The sequence below is a fragment of the Lissotriton vulgaris genome, chromosome 8 (assembly GCF_964263255.1).
Source record: "Lissotriton vulgaris chromosome 8, aLisVul1.2, whole genome shotgun sequence".
Lineage (NCBI taxonomy): Eukaryota > Metazoa > Chordata > Amphibia > Caudata > Salamandridae > Lissotriton > Lissotriton vulgaris.
This window is the reverse complement of record NC_141696.1, coordinates 1,101,546,904-1,101,558,971: the sequence shown is the minus strand read 5'-3', so window position 1 is coordinate 1,101,558,971 and position 12,068 is coordinate 1,101,546,904.

Below are 12,068 nucleotides of genomic sequence, written 5' to 3'. Positions count from 1 at the left end.
GATTCAGCTTGACAGATTCTATGGGAGAATCAACACACCTCAGTGACATCCAGCACGCTGATCGCTAGTATAACTGAACATAACCCGATTGGCTTGTGGCGACCCAGACACTCTCTGTGATAGAATGGCATATACTTTTCGTCTGTAAATAATATGTGATCAAGATTAGACCACTGGGTGGTTCTACGGGATCAAAAAACACAACGTGAGAGGGGTCTAAGGGGAGTATTTAAAGACCAGCCCGCATCCTATCCCCTAATCTAGCTAACAAAAAACACAACAGGGATGCTAAGGGTCTAAAGAGAAAGCTACAAAGAACCAGTACATTCATAAGTTGTTTGTATAAGGAGAGCAGGAAGAGTGTGAAATAATACCCATCAGCCCACCCAATGGCGGAGTCTCGTCATCTGGGTTTTGTTAAGAACTGGTATCCGCTAAATATCATCCCTGTTGTGTTGTTTGTTTTTTGTTGTTGTTTTGTTTGGTTCTACTGGATGCCAGTTCATGAGTGGCACAATTGCCACACTAGAAGGATGTCAGGCCATGCTCCAGTACTGTTGAGACTCATGTGTCCTGCACCTACCTGTTCAGCTGAACAGTGGAGACTCAGAACAGGTGCACTATCTGATAACTTGTTTTGAGGCAAGTTTAGGATCAAAATAGAGGGATAATTCCAGCTGAACATGAGGACAATGTGAGTATCCTAAAGTAATTGTAATTGCATTTATATAGCGCTTACTACCCCTGATGAGGCGTTGAATCACTTTTTTGGCGAGTAGCACGCTACTCCGGGAATCATAGAGGATTGGTGTTGAATTAGTATAGTGAAAAATGCAAGTACATTTTAAGCGGTGGATAGGTTAGTCAGTTATTTGGATTTGGAATAATAAGAAAAGGATAGAGGAGGAAAAAGGTTTGTATTTATATAGCGCTTGTTACCCCTGAGGGGGGGTTGAAGCACGCTACTCCGGAAGCCCATAAAGAATTATTGGTGAATTAGTATTGTGAAATATGAAAGTAATCTCAGTGGTGGATATTAGTTTGTCATCACACGAAATGTAAATTGTAAATTGATACTTGTATAGCACACAACTCACCCGCAAGGGTCTCAAGGCGCTTGTAGGAATACCGCTGTGGAACCCATCCTGGCTTTCCCTGTGAGGCGTCCACTCCTGGGCACCCCCAAGGTGGAGGCCAGGCATCCTTAGCATTGTAGGGGCCATTGTGGAGATTAAGCAAGCTATTGCCCAGAGTTGCAGAGTGGGACTACATGATTGGAATAGGCACCGAGGCGAGAATTATCAGGTCCGTGGAATTTTTTTGAGCCCAAGACCCGCCGAGGCAGGGAATTGAACCCTGGTCCCGGGATAGACCTCTGCATCAGGGTCTGCCGCTCTAATCATTGAGTCACACTTCTCCACAACACACACACACACTATGCCCAACATGCATGCATTTTATCAATTGACTTATAATCGGACACCTTACACAAGACAAATCCCCCCAAAAAGGCTACAGAAACGCCACCAGTATACATATTACACCGACTATTTCCTATACTATAGGCATGTAGATTAGGCAAAAGAGATTTTTTACGGAAAAAAATTAATTCTCTGGGACACTAGACAAGACCTCCAAATTACAAAGACTCCAAATTACAAAATAAGTACAAAAACAGCAGACTTGAAATAGAAACAAATATTCATGAGCAAAAGTTACTTTAACCCCTGCCTCCAATGCTCTATTAACTGTGTATCCAACCTCAGGAAAAGGTGTTCCTGGTCTACCGTTACTTGATACCAAAGGCTCCCTAATTTCGATTTTCTGCAGATACAAACAGAAAACTATTTTAAGCCTATTTTTTAAATGTAGATAAAAATAGATTCTGGATTCTTTGGAGTGATTCTAAATACTGTCCATCATGACTGCTTGGCCAATAGCTGTGCAGATTGACAGGGAATGAGTTAAAAAAGGAATTTTCAGTAGATATGCAAAACCTTGATACTAAAATGTTCATGTTTTCATATACGTGCATTGATTTATCATCTGTGGGTGGTCATATCATTAAAGCATGAAGGCACATTTATTGGTTACATACATGTGGAAATATACTAGTTTCAATTTCATTTCTTCGCAAAACCCAAATTAAATATGGATAAATATATATACCATTAGCAAAACCAAATATGTAGACATAGAAATGGCAACAGTGGAATACTATAACTGGGAACCCCAATTACTCCTGAAAGTCATACACGGGACAAATATCAAAAGATGCATCCCATCTATGGTTGCACCACAATGTCAATGCAAATATCGGTGGAAAGGGCTGGTACCCAGGGTCACTCTAATGATACGATTCTGAGGCAGTGCACTTTCCTGCACAATTATGGGTTTGCCTTATTTGCCACATAACGCATCATCTGCTGCACAATATGCAGAAGTGAAGGTTCTAGCTGAAACAGGTCAAAAGTTACTAAAAGAAAAAAACGCTACAGCAACTGTTGCTGCGAATAAGAAGGCCCTTTTCAAATGTTAACTGGACTCTTTGTTGCTTATGGCTGTACTCACATGTTAAACTGGTACTAATGGTGTAAAAACTTTGTCCATGCAGTACTAACATGTAAAAATGACAAACGAAGGAAGCAATACCATCACAAAATGCACCGCATTATGATGCATAACGCGCCTTGTAGTGCTCCATAATTTAGTCAATCCTGCAACATAATTGGCTCCTTTACTGTTGCATAATTCAAGTGGACTTGCAGGTACCATATTGCTCCAACATCACTTCGGGATTAATGGGGAGCCTTAACCGTCCAAAATGTAATGGTAACTACGTGACGTGCACTGCCATACTTAAGTAAATACATTATCACATGAACAAACTAAGGGGCACACACTACAGCAGGCCCAAATCTGAATAATCACTAAGCTACGTGCACTATGTACAGCAGTGCCCCATGCACTACTCGCACAGAAAAAACTTTCCTCTGCCCAACACCTGAATCTGATCCCACTTCTTGCACCCAGCGAGACTTCTCCTCATGCCTTATATCCACGAACCACATAAAACACACAGGCCCACATGCATCAAGCATTTTTGGAGTCGCAAACGGTGCGATTCCTTAAAATCGTCCGTTTGCGATTCCAAAAATGCTTTTTGGAATGCATCAAGCATTTTTAGAAATCGCAACATTTTTGCGATTTCTAAAAATGCGATTGCTTTTAAGAAATCACAAATTTGCGATTTCTTAAAAGCAATGCATGATTACTTTTATAATTGCGAATTCGCAATTAGGGTGTCAAATTTACCGAGTGGTTGAACCACTCGGTAAATTTGGAAAAAGTGTTAAAAACGCTGCAAAAGCATTTTTTACACATTCATGTTACGGACACACATGTCCTTAGGACATGTGTGCGTGCAACATGATGCGAAAACAACATTTCATGGGTGCAGGAGGGGGTCATTTGAACCCCCCTCTCCACCCTTGAAATGCAATCAGGATTTGCGATTTTCTAAGTGCGAATTCGCAATTCCCATTCATTCCTATGGGCATTTTAGCCCATAGGAATGAATGGGAACTGCAAATTTGCACTTTGCTAATCACATAATATTTGAGAATCGGTAAAAATTGCGATTTTTACCGATTCTCAAATATTTTGCGAAAATGTACATGCATCCCATTTTGCATTCCCTAAAAATCGCAAATTAGGAAGTGCAAAATGAAACAATGATGCATGTGGGCCATTAAGCCTGCAGCCTGCTCCAGAGCCCTTAAGTCGGCTGAGAACCGCAAAAGAAATGGATTTAGGAGAACATATGGTAAAAAGACCAATCTCGAGACCAACACCTTCCACACAGCAACCTAATCCCAACATACACAAGGTTCCCAATCTCCAAAGCACCCCGAGACCTCAACTTACAACACCCCAGAGAATTCTTACACAGTTTCTGCTCCTTTCACCAGGTCACACCTTACACACTCGCCTCCTTAACACCCACAATGTTCCTGCAACCACGAAGACCCTAAACAGCCATACTCCAAGCTCCGTACTCGCTGCTACCAGTAAGTACACCAAGCTTACACTTAGCAGTCTGCTAAACGCAGCAATCCTTCTTATCCTTAAAACAAAGAGACTAACCCTCATCAAACACAGTGCCTCCATTCTGCACCGCTACCCCTCACACACAAGTAAAGTCCCTGCCCACTTTGCGTCCCCCAACGCGACAAACCCCGCGTGATTCCCTACTGAACAAAGGATACCAGCACCAAGGCTTGAGCTGCTTCTTCTTCTTCCGCCCCATGTCCTCCACGCAACGAGGGCCACTCAGAATCCCCCTAGCCAAACTAGAATGAAAGAAAAAAGACCTAGCGGCCAACTACGCAGTTAACTGTGATGCAGGAATTATCATTCAAAAATATTCTGGAGTGCCCTTTGCCAAGATGGAATAACAGATTAAACAATGGTTGACACTCCCCTTTTCTCTAACTAGGAGCACTGTGATAATAAAATGATTATTCTACAAAAATCCATTTATCACTTCATGAACATCGAAAAACCCCTTTCAACATCCTTCTTTTAATCACTTAAGTCATCAATGATCAAATTGGCTATATAAACTTAACTGAGAAACACTCGCATTACCATTGCATCAGGTACCCGACTTTGAACAAGTTTACCTAAGTGCACAATTGCACATTTTGCATAGAATTGGTTTTATCCAACACCTTACATACACCTTACATGTCGAATGTAGCAGTTGAAACTAATATAATGTATCCTCTGTCCTTACAAGCGCAATTGGGTGCTTACTTTTATAATTGCGAATTCACAATTAGGGTGTCAAATTTACCGAGTGGTTGAACCACTCGGTAAATTTGGAAAAAGTGTTAAAAACGCTGCAAAAGCATTTTTTACACATTCATGTTACGGACACACATGTCCTTAGGACATGTGTGCGTGCAACATGATGCGAAAACAACATTTCATGGGTGCAGGGGGGGGTCATTTGAACCCCCCTCTCCACCCTTGAAATGCAATCAGGATTTGCGATTTTCTAAGTGCGAATTCGCAATTCCCATTCATTCCTATGGGCATTTTAGCCCATAGGAATGAATGGGAACTGCGAATTTGCACTTTGCTAATCACATAATATTTGAGAATCGGTAAAAATTGCGATTTTTACCGATTCTCAAATATTTTGCGAAAATGTACATGCATCCCATTTTGCATTCCCTAAAAATCGCAAATTAGGAAGTGCAAAATGAAACAATGATGCATGTGGGCCATTAAGCCTGCAGCCTGCTCCAGAGCCCTTAAGTCGGCTGAGAACCGCAAAAGAAATGGATTTAGGAGAACATATGGTAAAAAGACCAATCTCGAGACCAACACCTTCCACACAGCAACCTAATCCCAACATACACAAGGTTCCCAATCTCCAAAGCACCCCGAGACCTCAACTTACAACACCCCAGAGAATTCTTACACAGTTTCTGCTCCTTTCACCAGGTCACACCTTACACACTCGCCTCCTTAACACCCACAATGTTCCTGCAACCACGAAGACCCTAAACAGCCATACTCCAAGCTCCGTACTCGCTGCTACCAGTAAGTACACCAAGCTTACACTTAGCAGTCTGCTAAACGCAGCAATCCTTCTTATCCTTAAAACAAAGAGACTAACCCTCATCAAACACAGTGCCTCCATTCTGCACCGCTACCCCTCACACACAAGTAAAGTCCCTGCCCACTTTGCGTCCCCCAACGCGACAAACCCCGCGTGATTCCCTACTGAACAAAGGATACCAGCACCAAGGCTTGAGCTGCTTCTTCTTCTTCCGCCCCATGTCCTCCACGCAACGAGGGCCACTCAGAATCCCCCTAGCCAAACTAGAATGAAAGAAAAAAGACCTAGCGGCCAACTACGCAGTTAACTGTGATGCAGGAATTATCATTCAAAAATATTCTGGAGTGCCCTTTGCCAAGATGGAATAACAGATTAAACAATGGTTGACACTCCCCTTTTCTCTAACTAGGAGCACTGTGATAATAAAATGATTATTCTACAAAAATCCATTTATCACTTCATGAACATCGAAAAACCCCTTTCAACATCCTTCTTTTAATCACTTAAGTCATCAATGATCAAATTGGCTATATAAACTTAACTGAGAAACACTCGCATTACCATTGCATCAGGTACCCGACTTTGAACAAGTTTACCTAAGTGCACAATTGCACATTTTGCATAGAATTGGTTTTATCCAACACCTTACATACACCTTACATGTCGAATGTAGCAGTTGAAACTAATATAATGTATCCTCTGTCCTTACAAGCGCAATTGGGTGCACGGTTAAACAGTGCTTGAAATTGAAAAATAGAAGTGCAGGTACTCAGTAATAGAGTACCTGCTTGTTTCTGAGAAGTGCCAGGACTCACCAATTACATGTATTACTTTTTTAAGCAGAGCTGGTACTCTTCCTCTTAAAATAAATAAGGGCCAGTACTCAGTACCGGATAGTGCCGGCCCATTTAAAGCCCAGCGGTTCACCTTGTGTAAAGTAAATGGTGCTCATGTAAAGCGTTCCAATACCTTCGGGTCGAGTTTGTGCTATATGAAAATTGCAAAACATAAATATGACTCCCGAAATAGTGGCTTGTACTGCTCATGTATGATGAGAGAATGAAATCAGGTGCAGGGCTTCACATAGTTTATTCCCCCAGGCTCTCACCGGCAGGTAGCCCAAAACTGAAAGTGACACATGAGTTGAAGGCTCAGCTCCTTAAGCTTGGGATCACGAAGATAGGTGAACTGCAATATATCTGCACTCCGTACTCTATGGAAATGAATGTATCAAAATGCACAGGAACAATGTGAACAATAGAACGTGAGCATCTGGTTCTCGCAGTGCTGTAGGGATTTGTTCTTATGTTTTTTTAAGGCAAAATGCATCCTTGCATCTACTTTAGGTGAAAGGATGCATTTCATGCTAATATGCAGGAGTAAATACCAGGTTTGCTATTTTATTCATTACATAATTGTGCAAATTTCGCACGCCCCTAATAAGGATGGCAACTTTATAGGCCTGAATAACATCATATATACAGCAAACCACTCTCTGAACATCCTCATCCATAGTAGCTTCACATTTTCAATTTCCTACATCAAATCTAGTACACCCCTAAACGTACGTGGTAATGTGATCTCAATGGAAAATTCCATATGTTAAGTCAAGTCAAATATAACTTTAATCCCGCTAAAGCCATAAAAGTAGAAAATAAATAAAATACAATAATATAGATAAAGCTATTTTAAAAGTAAGTACAAGTAGCAGCATAACTTCTATTAATTATAACCAACGGTCTAGTACAACATTTCTTGCAAAAGAATGACTAATATTGCAAGTTCCAGCAATTGACATTTGTTAAACAACGACATGGTGCAATCAGTTTGTTGTATACGCACAACAGTGCATATTTCAGGAGATAGCACAGCTGCCAAAGGCTGCAAAACCCGCACAACTCTAGCGTCACAATATTTCTACACTTTTCCTTCTCTTTCTCCACATTAAGCCCACATATTTTGCTACTGCACAAGCTTACATGGGGCAAACATCAACTCTTACTACTCGTAAAGCAACAGAGTGGCTAGAGGTTCCCAGATGTCTACACATCTGTGCTAGCCATGTATATCTAAATTGTGCATGTGCGGGGCACACTAAAAAGACATGTGGGACAGACTCTTTCAGGTCATTACAGAAGAGACAGAATATAGGAGATGTACCCGCCCAATTTGCTACAAATTACTTTAAGGGTAATGAGCTCATTCTAAATTGATGATATTTATTTACTTTCTGATGGTGCAGTTATCAGGCCCCAATATTGCTCTAAATCACGAGTGGGCTTGAAGTCCATAAACTCCTTAGTCAAGGAATAACCAGTAACTTTGTGTTCCTCCCTCTGAAGGACATGCAGCCAATACTGTTTCTTTAATGCTTCCTAGGGAGGAATTTAGTTTGTGGATGGATGCGTCCAGAGATCACTAAAATCCAAGGAAGCCAGGAGCTTTTTGATTGAAAACAACCAGGACATTTTATTGAATCTATGTGCCCGAATAATGTCTTCAAGTGCTACCACATAACGCACCAACACTGGAGTAGCCCAAATTCCTCTTAAGTACAACAATGGATGCAAGGCTGCCTTTGGAACAAAATTGCATCACTTTCCATAGGGAACCTAGCAGTACACTCATGGGACGCTTCCCTTGATGGGGGTGCTTCTTTACCTAGCTTTTTTAAGCCCATGTCCAATGATAAGGGATAAAATGGAGTGCTAGTTGGAAATGAGGTTAATGATTTTAGAAATTTATTTTCAGATCTCTCCAAGTAGGTGATACCAGTCTAGCCCCATAGCTCGACTCCATAAAGGTCTGCTCCCAGTGCCCTAGCCCCATAAATTTGGAGTGCTGGTGCAATAGGTTTTTTCAAGGAATCACCATGCTCTCTTAAGATTGCACCCGCAATCTGCCTATGTTTTATGGATGCCATGTTTGTGTGTGGTTGCCAAGGCATAGTGGATGCATGTTGGCTGCCCAAATAGTCTAAAGATAAAACTCTGTCCAGTATCTTGCCCCATAGGTCTATACTCCCTCTAAACCATTTCTGAAGATTAAATGGCATACATTTAGTTTTGGTTATGTTGATCTCTAAACCCCATTCCGAGCCCCAAAGCTATTGAGGTTTTTGTAAACCACTGAGGGTTTTGAGATCAATAATGTGTCATTAGCGAAGAAGACTATAAGTGTCTTGGTATTAGCGATGGAGGGAGCATCTGCTGGAATCCCAGAGAGAACATGCACATTATCATTGATATGTAAATAAAACAGGGTAGGTGCCAGGACACAACCATGGTGGACTCCTTTCAACACCGGAATCCTATGAGTCAGTTGACCCTGGCTGGCCGGACACACTGGGAAAAGTTCTTATTGTGTAACTGGATCACTAAAAATAGAACTTCATAGAAGCATACTCATTGCCTTACGGTCCTCCCACAGCTTTGGTAAGGGAACCAAGTCAAATTCAGTTTTTAGATCGAAAAAGCCAACATATAAGTTACCTCTGCTGATCAAAACAGTCTTCAAAAAGACAATAATGAATCAAAAGACCTGGTCAATTCTGGATGTTTTAGCTTGAAATCCAGCTTGTAACCGGCTCAAGATGTCATTTTCAATGATCCAATCCTGTGTGTTTGTTTGCTCCATGCAACAAAAGACGTTTTGCATGCGGTCAATTAAACTAATAGGTCTATAATTGTCTGGAAGCCTCTTGTCGACTTTCTTATAAACAGGTACTACCTCAGCCCCCTGCCATGAGTCTGGAATAGGGGGACCCATAGCGATGGCATTGGTAAGAGTTAGTATATATTTGGCCCAGATGTCTCTATCATGTAAGAATACATCTAATCGTAGCCCTTCAGGTACAGAAGCCCTACCTCTCGTAAAAGAGTCAAAGAACCAGTGACTTCTAGATTAAAAATTTGTGAAGTGAAATTAAAACAACTACTATGCAGCAAAGCTTGCTCGTGTTATCTAAAAGCATCATCACTACATAAAGCTGAAAAATGAGTAACCCAATTAGAAAAGGAGACATGATTAGAAGGCTCAGGGCCTGATGCATTGCTATACCTTGCATCCAAATGTCCAAAGCAGGTGTGGTCCTTAGATAGGCATGCCTCCCTTAAATCCCACCATTTATGGTCATCCCATTGTTTTTTTGGCTCTATACATAATACGTTTGTACGCCTTTCAATTGGCAGAAATCAAAGCAGTATCTTTCAGCTTAATGGCCTTGGACAAGGAGGGCCTTAGATACCAGCACTCCCTGTTAACCCAATTATCAATTTTACAGACTGACTTTTTTCTAGGTTTAAGGGGAGTTATAACATGAGCTGCTACAGGCTCAAAAGACTTCATGTGGAAGGCACGAACAGCTGTCAGACCACTGCCCTTGCTACAACTCTCTACTAACTCAGGAATTATATCTTCTCCTAATATTGGCAAATATTTCTGGGTTTGCAGCAACTTGCCACCATTTAAGGCGACATCTATCCAACATATGCAAAATATCTCTAGTGCTAATAAGAGGCACAGAATTAACTTCATATTCATCAAAAAGGGCTGTCATTGTCAGACACAATGGATTGCGGTCACTCACCACTCTTTTCCGAACAATCATATCCTCTACTAGGCACCATAATCTCTAATCTACAGGGATGTAATCAATACAGCTCTTAGAAATGTGGTTATTAAAAGTGTGCACCCTCATGGAATCTGACTTTGTCTGGTCACTAGTGGCCCAAACAACTTTAGGGCTATGCTTGTTTAACGGTATACATTTGGCAGTAAAAATCCACAACCAACAAGGGATGGGCTAGCTGCCTCAGCTGTTGGGTGGGAATCAAAAACTGTGTCTTCTGTGGGTGCAATCAGTGGTAAATTCCAAAATGGAAACTATTTAACCTGTTAGAGCCAATTAAGCTGTCACAACCTACTTCAAGGCTATTATTAAATGCTACTGCAACTAGAACATTCGAGTCCATGCAAAGTAAGGAACTCTTAGGAGCAACCCTAGGCTCTCTTCACCACCTAGGGTGGGACCAGTGCCTACCATCTTTCAATCATTTTTGTCCAACTCTGAGGAGGCTATGAATGGGCTATAGAGTAACAAGGGGAATGGCTCTAGTGCCCTTCAGCCCTATGTATCTAAACTGGATGCTAAAGTGGTTTGGGGGACAAGACCTTATTTCCAAGGTAACAGACCATCAGCAATATACTTATCCCTAAAACACATCTCTATAATATCATAGGGACAAGCAACTGCAGAACATCTTCTAGCACTAATAATTGAATCTCCAATGACCGAGCGACAACCCTTAACATGGCTTATCCTGTGAATGGCTTTCTTTTTAATAGACTTCTCATCTTCAAATCTATTCAGTATTGGCAGTTTTGGGATATTCGTCATCACTAGGCGAGTCATAGGCATGGGTCTCCCAAATGTAAAATCATATCTTTTTTGATTATCAGTGCCAGTAATGACAGAAGGAGATAAATTGTTGTTAAAGTGGCCAATAGATACCGGGGTAACTACTGGATGTGCCAGAGGACGCTCGACCTGAAAGCGGCCAGATCTTACTTCTCTCAAATATGTTGGTCTTAGGAGGCTTCCCCTGGGATCTTTCAAGTGCCTTAGCACTAGATCACCAGCTGGATCATTGCTTTAGAGATTGTGTGGCCAAATTAATCAGCTATCATATTCTTCATCCCGTGTTTGAATACTCTTTCCCATGGACTAAATAACCAGATCCGGGTTAGCAGTAAACAGGCCTATCATGGATTTAAGCTCCCCTACCTGCCCCTTTAACTCCATAATAAGAGGCATATAAGTGGCCATATCGCCACAGGGACGGGGGTGGCGCAGTGTGATCATGCGCCCTGGTAACAACAGGAGTCACAGTCTCATTATCTAACTCCAGTAAAGGGAAGAATAGGTTATTGCAAGGTATAGATGGTCCTAAAGGTGGATCATTAGGGGCATTTTGTTAAGGTTGTTCAATCTCTGGGTGCTGAAAAGCATCAATGTGCACAGAGGCTGATTTTTAAGAATAATTAGAAATAGATTGAGCTGATTTTTTTATTTTGCCCATGGAGTCACCTTTTGGGGCTACAGCTACACTTAAAGTGCACTCTACCTCCTCTATTAGCATGTCAGTTTCATTGAGGGTGCAATTTCCAGGGTGTGTCATAGCCTTTTTGTGTTTTACAATTCTCTCTGTGGGCTTAAATGCTTTACACATCCCCAATTCAATGTGAGAGCCGATTTTACCCCAGTACCAAGCCCAGTTGCCAGTCAAAGATCCAGGGTCAGCGATGGACGAAATAGCAAAACAGGCAATTAGCATGGACCCAACAAAACAAGGCCAATAAAAATCAACAATGTTTGCATTTACTGTGGCACCACAATTAATCACAGAGGCACAGGGCCCTAGGTGCACCCTCAAGA